Below are 12,231 nucleotides of genomic sequence, written 5' to 3'. Positions count from 1 at the left end.
ACAACTCCTAAGCCACTACAAATGCCCTAGGTTTCATACCACAGTCATCTTCGTTTTGAAGAATCCCCCTTCCACCCCTACTCCTCATCCTTTCCTAGATGGGTGGCACGATGGACCAGTGGTTAGCACTGTTATTTCACAGCAAGAACGTCATTGGTTCTGGTCATTACCAAGCCAGCCAAAGTTTCTGTGCTGAGTTTGCACGGTCTCCCCATGCTCGCTTGGGTTTCCCAAGACATGCACTTAGTAAGTAGATATCTCTTAAGAGCAATCACTATCTGTTCATTAGCTTCTACAGCAGGGGTGTTCAAGAGTTCTACCTGAGCTCAAACTCCCCTCTTGCCTTGCAACAGGAGGGATCCCCAAGGCTTGAGGATCTTATGAGCTCAAGGCTCTCTCCCAGGACAGCATGCCAAACAAGCTTTATAACCAGTTATCAGCTAAGTGTGAACTCTTGAAATTGCATATAAATTGGAAAAATATCATCAGTAGTTTCTAACTAAAAAATGTAAGTCCTTTTTCCCCCCCAGTGACCTCCTATTTCCTTTAATGTCTGTTTATAAATGAAAAAAAAATAATTCTATCAAAATTATAAAATAAAATTAAAAAAACACTGAAGAACATCTCTAAATGAGCAAGTAACGGAAGATCAGAAGGCTTTGATTTTTAATATATCTACATCATAATCTGAGAACAGCTTTGTTTTGTCAAACCCAAACCACTTCAGTTCAGTTCAGGGGAAAATAAGTATGTTGTTTGTATTTTAAGTTGAAAGTTCATTGAGAGATCCAGGATTATCCATCCTTTTCTATGCAAAACCTAAAAACATCACCATCACTCACAATTAAAAATCCACACAGTGCAACACAAACCTTTCATCTTTTAAGATTTCAGGTAGTCATCTGCCCAAAGAATCACTCATTTTTGACCTTCATTTTACCCATTTACACTGTTTACTCAGCAAAGCTCCTATTGACTGCACTGTCATGAGCAGCCACAGATGTATTAGCGAGCCTCAAAAGAAAGTGTTTGAGCAAGGAAAACACCTTGTGTGTGTGTGTGTGTAGCGTAGCCTAATGCATGAAGATGACTGTGGCATTGAGCTTGTGCGCATGTTGTAACAAGAGCAGTATACTTGCGCCTTAAGGGAGGACTTTGGAGTTGAGTCTTTTTTTTATTCGTGTTACATCTAAGTCTGGGTCTCAGGTATGAACTTGCCTCCTTCATTGTATCTCTGTAATGAAATACAGTAACCAGCAAGCGGGAAACAAAAGCTCTCCCCGAGCTGTAAACGTGTTTAGGCCTCACCATTAATTAAGGCCGAACCTCATAGTGGTGGAAGTAAAAATGCAGGAATAAACGTTGCTTCACGCTTCACAGAGAAACAGGTGTCTGAATGAAAGCGTCAACTCACCCAATGGCAATCAAGAGGAGAACAAAAAGAGCATTTTACTCAGTTTGGACAAAAGAGTTGATATTTTTCTTCCCGTTGTTGTGCTTTGATATTGAGCAACTGCTAGCTTGAATTGTGAAAACACATTTTTGTCATTGCACACACACACATACACACAGTACTGAATGTTTTGGATACCACTGATCTGGTTGGGACATACCTGCATTGTTTAAAGAAACACTAACAATTAACATGCAAAAAAAAAAATGTAATGAATAGTTCATGGCTCATGTAACAAGAAACCAACAGTTTATGGGACATTCTACCAGAAGCGTACATTATCTGTCCCTGAAATGAAAACATAAATACAGTGAATTAAAAGTATTTAATCCCAAACATTTCTAAAATGGACTTATGGTTGATTTCTGTTAGTTGTTCTGTAAAGGAATGTGTTATTCATTTGGTTCTCAGATTTTTGTTCTTTATTAAAAGAAAATTACAAACCCTGTCATTGTCCTTGTCCTCAGGCCAATTGAGCTTACAGCTTTAATAGTTTTGTTTTGCTGAAAACTGTTATTTAGAAAAATAAAAACTTCAGAAGTAGAAAAGTTTGTTCTTATCATTCACATTAATTAATTTAAAAACATGAAAATATAAATAAATTCCACAAATAAATACTATTTTACAATTGTCCCCATGTTTCTGTCTGTCCTGCCACATTTGCATTAAATTTAACATAAAATGTGTGTAATACACCTTTAAGGCTATGACTCGGAAGTGACATCATTTGATGGAGAAGAAGCTGACAGTGATCAAGGATGCGTTCTGTCATTGAATTGTATGATTTTATGCTTGTTTTTGTATGATTTTTTTGTAGGACGACAAGCTTAAGTCAGGCCCTGTCACGTTTTTTATAAGTGAAAATATATGTTTCTGGTAGAATGTCCCATATACCACTTACATCAGGCATGGGCAAACTCGATCCTGGAGGGCCGGTGTCCCTGCAGAGTTTTGCTCCAACACTAATCAAACACACCTGAACACCCTAATTAGTGTCTTCAAGATCACTAGAAAGCTACAAGCAGGTGTGTTTGATTAGGGTTGGAGCAAAACTATGCAGGGACACCGGCCCTCCAGGATCGAGTTTGCCCTTCCCTGACTTACATGATCTTACCTTCAGACCAGGGGTGCTCAAACTTGGTCCTGGAGGGCCAGTGTCCTGTAGAGTTTAGTTACAACCTCAATCAGACACATCTGAACCAGCTAATTAAGCTCTTTTTAGGGATACTAAACTTCCAATCAGGTGTGTTGAACACTCTCAGAAATAAAGGTACGCGAGCTGTCACTGGGGTGGTACCTTTTCAAAAGGTATAATTTTGTACCTAAAAGGTTCATATTAATACCTCAAGGGTACACATTAGTACCTAAATATATTAAGAGGAACACTTTTGTACTTTTTAGGTACTAGTATGTACCCTTGAGGTATTAACATGGACCTTTTAGGTACAAATTTGTACCTTTTGAAAAGGTACCACCCCAGTGACAGCTCGTGTACCTTTATTTCTGAGAGTTAAGGAAGTTGAATCTAAACTATGCAGGACAGTGGCCCTCCAGTACCGAGTTTGGGTACCCTTGCTTTAGACCAATTACTAATGTGATCATTTACTGAAAAGTGTAAATTCTGTCATCACGTAAGGATTTCTATAGTATTTTGTTTTATAATATGAATGTCAATGACTACAGGTAACTGTCGGTTTACTAGCTTTCTTTAAAAATATTTAGTTTGCTTGTTTAATAGAAGTACATTTTTGTTTTGTGAGAACTATTCCTTGTTTTCATCTCCAGGTTGGAGGAAACTCCTTACCCCAGGTGGAGGAATTCAAGTATCTCGGGGTTTTGTTCACGAGTGAGAGAAGGATGGAATTGACTGGCGGATTGGTGCAGCGGCAGCAGTACTGCGGTCAATGTACCGGTCCGTTGTGGTAAAGAAAAAGCTGAGCCGAAAGGCAAAGCTCTTGATTTACCGGTCAATCGTTCCTACTCTCACTTATGGTCATGAGCTTTGGGTCATGACCAAAGGACAAGATCTCGGATACAAGTGGCCGAAATGAGTTTTCTTTCACAGGGTGGCAGGGTGCACCGAAAGGGTGAGGAGCTCTGTCAACCGGGAGGAGCTTGGAGTGGAGCCGCTGCTCCTCCACATCGAGAGAAGTCAGCTGAAGTGGCTCGGGCATCTGTTTCGGATGTCTCCTGTACGCCTACCTAGGGAGGTGTTCAAGGCATGCCCCACTGGGAGAAGGCCTCGGGAAAGACCCAGGACACGCTGGAGGTACTATGTCTCTTGGCTGGCCTGGGAACACCTTGAGGTGCTAGAGTAAGTGTTTGGGGAGAGGGAAGTCTGGGGTTCTCTCCTAAGAATGCTGCCCCCTCGACCTGGCCCCGAATAAGCGGATGAGAAAAAATGAATGAATGAACTAATCCTTTTTAATATGTTAAATGGATTTAAATATGTATTAACCTTAAAGGGTTAGCTTACCTGCAAAAATAAAAATTACCCACTATTTACCCACTACCCTCAAGTGGTTCCAAACTTTTATAAGTTTCTTTCTTCTGTTAAACACACAAAAAAAGATATTTTGAAAAATGCTGAAAACCTGTAACCAATGACTTCCATAGTAGGAAAAATTGATCATATGGAAATCAATGGTTACAGGTTTCCAACATCATAAGGAAACTCATAAGAAACTCATAAGGTTTGAAACAAGTAAAGGATCAGTAAATACTTTTTGAGTGAACTAACCCTTTAAAAAAAGTAAATAAATGTATGGGATTTAAGGAAAAATGCTACTATATATATTTTATAAAATATATATATATATTTTTTTTTGTTTGTTTTATATTTATAGAAACGTTTTTTTTAAATACAGGCAATATCACAGTCAGCCTTCATAGTGAAGGTCCTTTTTCTAGTTTTTTCTAGGTTTCACCAACAGTGAGTACAATGTCAGATTCTTTGGTGAGTCTTAGTTTTTTTGTAGTATTATTAAGAACATGCATAAACTTGATGATATGTCAGTCTCACATTTTTGTTAGAAATTGATTGATTGATTTTGTTTAACATAATTTCAGCCATTTTAGGCAAGTCTTTTGCAACACAGAAACACCTAACCAGTGTTCTAACTAACACTTTTTACTTGACTTTTTTACTTGATGTACAACAGTTTGTTGATTTTAACAAAACAAATGGGTAATCTGTGCTATTTGACTATGCATTTTTTATTCAGAAAACACTAGTCATTAAGATAATCTAGCAAATGGGAATACACTATGCTGCTGATTATACTACGTGCTTATTTTTTAAGTAATAAATATTAACATTTGATAGATAGATAGATAGATAGATAGATAGATAGATAGATAGATAGATAGATAGATAGATAGATAGATAGATATCAATTTAAATAAAACAAATTATTAGAAACAGTATGGTCGCACTTAAAAAATTATCCATATCTGTATACAGAAAACTAAATGAGAGGTGTTTCCGTTGTGCTTTATTTTTATCCATCATTAAAATACCCTTATGCTTCAGTGGATGAACTGTGAGGAGAATAACACCACCTTATTGCGCCCTGTTGTTTAGAAATTGTTTACAGTTTAACTGAGGTTATTGCCATAATGTATGCAAAGCTTCCTGGGGCATAAAGAAGCTAAAAGATAGCAGCCCATACTGTATAAACAGCCATTAAGAGGCATCTATGTATAAATTGGATTGGCTGCCAGTACCAGAACTAGAAAAAAACAAAATGGCTGCACACTTAAAGTGAAAGCTCACACCCAAATATTTGAAAACTCTCATTAACTCACTCTCTATTTGTTCCAGACTCTCTCTCTCTCTCTCTCTCTCTCTCTCTCTCTCTCTCTCTCTCTCTCTCTCTCTCTCCCTTTCTCTCTCTCTCTCCCTTTCTCTCTCTCTTTCTCACACATATTTAAAGAAGGTAGTAACTAGGGAAGTCAGCAGCTATGGGTTTCCAGATTCTTCTAAATATCTACTTTTTTCATGTGTGATCTGGAAATAGTTATCTGAGATCTGCATAATTGTTAAATAGTCCTCAAGTGGGATAAAGGTAAAGATGTTTGGCTTGACATCTTTGAAATATCCCTTTGGGCTACGTACAGAAGATTATACATTATTATAGTATAAATATATTCTAGTAAGTGAACAGAAAAGGGTGGTAAAAGGTTATGAGTTTATTAAAGGCCCTTGTAATTATAGCTCTTGCAAGTCAGTCTTGCACTGTCTAAACCAAGTCATGACTCACTGTGGAACTAATACACAGTCTGTACATGGTGACAGAAAATCTTTGTTTTGTCGCAGAGAGGCCCATCGCGACTCAGACAGAGACAGAAAGGTGTCAGACTCACAAACAACCTCCTTCACTTCCTTTAATGAAGCTGGAGATTGCTTTGATCAAGGTGGCTTTCAGATAAGATGACTTTGAGTTCTAGTTGTAGCCGTGTCATTCCGTCTTGCTCGAGAGATTTCATTCAGCTCTCATACTTTTCTATTGCTGTTATTTGTACACAATTGCATAAATCAAATGACTTGTGGTTTTCAGACATGTTTGTTCTGTGTTGTTCCTGGAATATGCATGTCCATTGAGTCAGTGTTGCTGGCACTGTGTGGTACTCTTCTGAAGTAGGTGTGGCGGCGATTAAGCGTCATGACAACACTTCAGAAAAATGCCACCTTTCCACATTCTCATGCTGGCATTCAGATCACCTGCAGAACTGAGGCCAAAGAGCCCTGTCAAGTGAGCAGTGTTTCAACTTATAATAGAGGACGAATGAATGGTGAAGTGGTGGCAGTGTCTCTTAAGGGCACATTCAAACCGTACGGAACTTGAGAGCAATGGGTGGAAACTAACTGAGTGTTCCTCACACTATAGTTTATGTGGACTTTTTACATGCATGCAACTTATCTAATATGTAGGCACAAAAGTGTAGCTCTTGAAAAGTAACCATCCCACTGACAGGCTCTGTACCTTTATTACTGAGAACACATGAGAATTTTGTTGTGTGCGTTTTTAATATTTGTTTAAGTGATAAAAAAAATACTATTTTACAGCATCTTAAATTACATAGGTGTTTGCCAAAACAGTACTATGGTGTTTTGTTACATTGAATTTGTCACTATTCCACCAAATTTCAGTAGATATTCAGTCACACCCAAATCTGGTTACTGTACACTCTCAGAAATAAAGGTACGCGAACTGTCACTGGGGTGGTACCTTTTCAAAAGGTACACATTTCAGAAAGAGCTTTATTGCCAGGTATGTTCACACATACGAGGAATTTGTTTTCGTGACAGAGCTTCTACAGTCCAACATGATAACAGAGACAGGACAAAAAACAGATAATAAATATATTTTTTTAAAAAGAGAAGTAAGTAGTGAGTGCAAACATACAGATTGACAAGTGTATGTACGTGTTCATTACTATATACAACGTTATATGTGCAGCTGTTACATGCAAATTGGCATGTAAAGTTGTGCAAATGTTGTTAAATAAGTGTATATGTGTATAAAAGTGTATGGCAAGTAGTGATGTTGGTTCCACAATTATTATCATCAAGTGTTCATGAGATGGATTGCCTGAGGGAAGAAACTGTTTCTGTTTCGGGCTGTTTCGCAGTGCTTTGTGGCGTCGACCAGAAGGTAAAAGTTCAAAGAGGCAGTGTGCTGGGTAAGAGGGGTCCAGAGTGATTTTGGCAGCCCTCCTGCTAGCTCTGGATAAGTCCAGTTCTTGGGGTGTAGGAAGGGTTGTACCAGTGATTCGCTCAGCAGTCCGAACTATTCGACGTAGTCTTTGGAGGTCGTATTTAGTAGCTGAGCTAAACCAGACAGTTATTAATATGCAGATGACTGATTCAATGATGGAGGTGTAGAACTGTTTCAGCAGCTCCTTTGGGAGGTTAAACTTCCTTAGCTGACAAAGAAAGTACAGCCTCTGTTGAGCTTTTTGGTGTTGCAGAGCATAATGCAGTCCCATATTTACTGCATCATCCACAGACCTGTTTGCTCTGTAGGCAAACTGAAGAGAGTCCAGTGAGGGTTCAGTGATGTCCTTCAGGTGGGCCAGCACCAGTTTTTCAAAAGACTTCATGACCACAGATGTTAGTGCCACCGGTCTGTAGTCATTTAGTCCTGTAAGTTTGGGTTTCTTTGGGATGGGGATGATGGTGGAGCGTTTGAGGCAGGAGGGCACTTCACACAGCTCCAGTGATCTGCTGAAGATCAGGGTGAAGATGGGGGCCAGTTGGTCAGCACAGGATTTTAAACAGGCTGGTATTATAAAATCTGGGCCTGGTGCTTTTTTCCTCTTTTGTTTCCGGAAGACCTGGTGCACCTCCTCTTCGCTGAACTGAAGTGCAGGTATGGGGGAGGCGGGGGGTGGTGGAGGTGTTAATGGTGGCGTGAAGAGCAGTTCAGAGTGGGTGTGGGGGGTTTTCTCAAACCGGCAGGAAAACTCATTCAGGTCGTTTGCAAGTCGTTCATTGTCTACAGTGCTGGGGTATGGTGTCTTGTAGTTTGTGATGTTTTTCAGACTTTTCCACACAGATGCTGAGTCGCTGGAAGAGAACTGATTCCTTAGTTTCTCAGAACAGTTCCTTTTCGCGACTTTTAATCTATTTAGTTAGAATTAATCTAACTTATTAGTTTTTACAAATAGTTTTTTTTATTTAGAAATTGTTTTTCAAAGTGAATTAAACATAAAACAATGCAAACCCCCACACACATACACTATGGACAATTTAGCCTACCCAGTTCACCTGTGAGGGGAAACCGGAGCACCTGGAGGAAACCCACACGAACATGGGGAGAACATGCAAACTCCACGAAGAAATGCCATCTGACCCAGCTGGGATTCGAACCAGCAACATTCTTGCTGTGAGCCGACAGTACTAACCACTGAGCCACCATGTCGCCAAGAATTGTGTTGTTTCAGCCTATTTTATTAGTAGTTTAAACAAACTGCAAATGTCATTTGTTGAGTATAGAGGCAGAGTTAGAGGCCGACCTTCATGCTTATTTTAAAGTAAAAAGCAAAAAATTAGTAAATGAGATGACAGAATGAGCTTGTTTGATACAAAAAGTTTGATTTCAAATAAGATTGAGTTGGTTTTGAATAGAAAGTGATGTTTTCAACAGTAAGCTGTAAAATGACTGATTTTGTCTTTCATGCTTATAATCGTAAATATACACATGTAATATACAGTTTTAGTTTATGAAGTGTATATAGACTAATTCAGTGTGTCATGTCATTGGCTCATGAACATTTCCTGCTTGTTATCAAACTATTTCATAACTGTAGCAGGAGGCAATTCAATCATAACTTAATGTTAAAACAGCTATTATAACATTATTTATCAGTATGTGGCTCGGAAGCTGTAGAAATGAAAAATGTTAAACGGAAAATACGTTGGGACCATTGTTTTTTGTTTACATCCCTCAAAATGGTCTAGATAATTTTTTTTCAGACAAAACATTTTACTCTTTACTATGTGTACTGTAAGTTTTTATGTGAGCATTGTGACAAAAGTAAACACAATAAATATGAAGTAACAAATAAAATAAAACTTTAATCCAATTGCCATCTTAATAATCGTGGGTCACACAGTGTGCTTGACAAACACCCTTAAAAACACTTTGCTCTTTCCTCTCTGTATGCAATAGACACTTTCCTTAAAACAATCTGTTACAGGGACTCAATAATATTAATAATAAAGGGTGGCATGGTGGCTCAATGGTTAGCACTGCCACCTCACAGCAAGAAGGTAACTGGTTTGAGTCCTGGCATGGGTCAGTTGGCATTTCTGTGTGGAGTTTGCATGTTCTCCCTGTGTTCACGTGGGTTTCCACCAGGTGCTTCCATTTCCCCACAGTCCAAAGATGTGGTATAGGTTTTACGCAGTGGATGCCCTTCTAGCCACAACCCAATACTGGGAAAATAGGTCAATTGGATGAACTAAATAGACCATATGAGTGTGTCTGTGTGAATGAGAGTGGGTATGGGTGTTTCCCAGTACTGGGTTGCGGCTGGTTTACATCTGCTGTGTAAAACATATGCTGGATAAGTCGGCGGTTCATTCCGCTTTGGCGACCCCTGATAAATAAAGAACTAAGCCGAAGGCGAATGTATGAATGAATAAATGAATGAATGAAAACTCTAAAAAAAACTAAATTAAAAATCTAAATTAATCTTGTCATGGCATCTACACTGTAAAAAAATCTGAATTTTACAGTTTATTTCCAGCAGCTGGGGTGCTGGAAAAAACAGTAAAATAACGACCGTTAAATTACAGAAATTTACTTTAAAATAACAAAGGTTGAATTACAGAAATTTACATTAAAAATTCTATATAATAAACTATATAAACCGTAAAATCACAGATTCTTTTACAGTGTATATACCGCTGCTCACTATACTTATTATCACCAGAGTTCCCAGTAAACGTGTGCTTTTGTGATACATGTTCACTGTCCATAAAAGCATCTGCTAAATTAATAAATGTAAATATAAATCATAAGAAGAAACACCCAACTATGAAAAATACGTTTCATATACCTGTCAAGCAAGCGTCATTTGATATGTTTTATGTTCTGAGCTTGTTCTCTGTACATTCCTGCATAGTTGTTTTTTCTCCAGGAAAATTCAAGATTCTGTTAAAGGCGAGTGATGGTTCATTCACGAAGCAAGAAAACGATCCAAAATGTAACATTGAATGCACTGAATTGATGGGCTAGCTTACTGCGCTTTAGAGTTTAACATGTGGCAGATTAAATGAAGAAGCTGATGTCATGTTTCCTCTGACCGTCGTGAGGAGGTCTTGTTTATGTGTTAACGTGACTTGTGAGTGAATTAGTTGAATTAGAAACAGTCGAAGAATGCGACGGTAAGGAAAACAGCGCTTAGATTCTTCTGATAAGTCTGTAGGACAAGAGGGCTTGTGTCTGTCAGTGAATGCGTGCATTTTTGTGAAACTGCTGATAATGTGAGTCGTCCTCTACTCTGATGTCCCGTCCTGAGGAGGATTGAGGCATGAGGTCTATCTAGCAGCACACCTGAGGCATTTGTTCAGTGCATTCCTCAACCAGTCTAATACTGTTCAGCCCACGCACAGTACCAACAATCTGAGTCATTCATTTCAATGGAATTCAGCGGATCTCTGATACCAAAATACGTTCACACAGCTGCCCATATTTTATAGTTCAGGTTACAGTATCGCGTTGGGATATGTCCCATTTCGAATTCAATTTACTACATGTTGACTGACATTTCAATGTTTCAAATGGAAATCAAGTGTCAAAACATGGGCGAATAATGTTGCGTTGTGCATTTATGCAAAAATGGAACAGCACATGGCCTGTAGCATATTTACAAACCCACGCCAACACAGGGAGAACATGCAAACTCCACACAGAAACACCAACTGACACAGCCAGGGCTCAACCCAGGGACCTTCTTGATGTGAGGCGACAGTGCTAACCACTGAGCCACTGTGTCACCCTCGTACTACATTTATTACATTTTAAATTATTAAAATCTTAGTTTTTCCAAACAAAACAATGATAGGAGAGTAGACTAAGTACATTTTTTTATGATGACTGGTAGTTATATTTAATTATTTGAAATTAAAACATTAAAAGGGATTTTAGTTTTGCTATTCCGTGATCCTTAAACGGTCTTTTAATAAAGTTATTGTTATAATTAATAATCATTTTAAATCTTTTATATGCCTGATTTTTTTAAACAAGTTGTTACACTGAATGACTTCTCTAAATCATGGTAAAAATTCATGATCAGATCAAATTATATATACATACATAACTATCAGCATATATAAGTACACCCCTCACAAATCTATCTTTTAAATTCATATATTTAATAGGAAGCTATACAATATTCTATTTGTGCATATACATTAGATTAGTCAGTACTGAAGCCAAATCTGGAGCTTATCTAACAAAATAACTTACGATAACGGTCCAAAACTAGTACACCCAAATTTATATGTTATAGAAAAATATTAAATACAAATTTGAAAAAGAGGAAAAATCCAGAGAAGCAAAAAATGGCAAAAATTTAGTATAAATTTTGTAGGTTGTAATTTGTTTTTTGCAATATTTAGCTTGAATTTAGTTGTATTATCTTTCAGTTTCTAAATATGCTTAATTAAAATATTATTTTAATAAATATATCTGTTTAATAAATCTGCTTTGTTTAAATGCACCAAAATACGTTGCCTATATTCACTGAGAAATGGATAAAAATATTCATTTTCAAAATGGACTGTACTAAATTATGCTGAGCACTGTATATAATTTACACAAAATCAAACAAGACACATTCTGCTAAGTTGCAAATACAAATGTAAAGCTGTTAAAGTGTAATACTAACATTTATCAACCCCTTTTTCATCTCTGACTCATTCACATGGGGATTCTTGGAACCAAAAGTCACCACACAATATAACAATATTAACAACGAAAGTCCTGTATTCTAACAGATCTGAACGCAAGCATGCTGTTTACTGTAAGAATGGGCCACTATTAAAACAAATACAATAAAACTCAATTTTGGCATGTACGTCCAAGTAAAATCATCTACTAAAATGAAGTACTTTTACTTTGGGTCATAATGTGTGTATTGCAAAGTACACAAATGATTTTTAAAGTGAGTGACAGGCTGCTGCAGAGGGAAGAATAAAACTTGTCTGGCCATTTAATAAACTTACTGTCCAGATTTTAATTATGTGCACTTGATAAAGCATTTAT

This window comes from Danio aesculapii, chromosome 17 (assembly GCF_903798145.1).
Source record: "Danio aesculapii chromosome 17, fDanAes4.1, whole genome shotgun sequence".
NCBI lineage: Eukaryota > Metazoa > Chordata > Actinopteri > Cypriniformes > Danionidae > Danio > Danio aesculapii.
Note: the sequence above shows the minus strand (reverse complement) of the source record.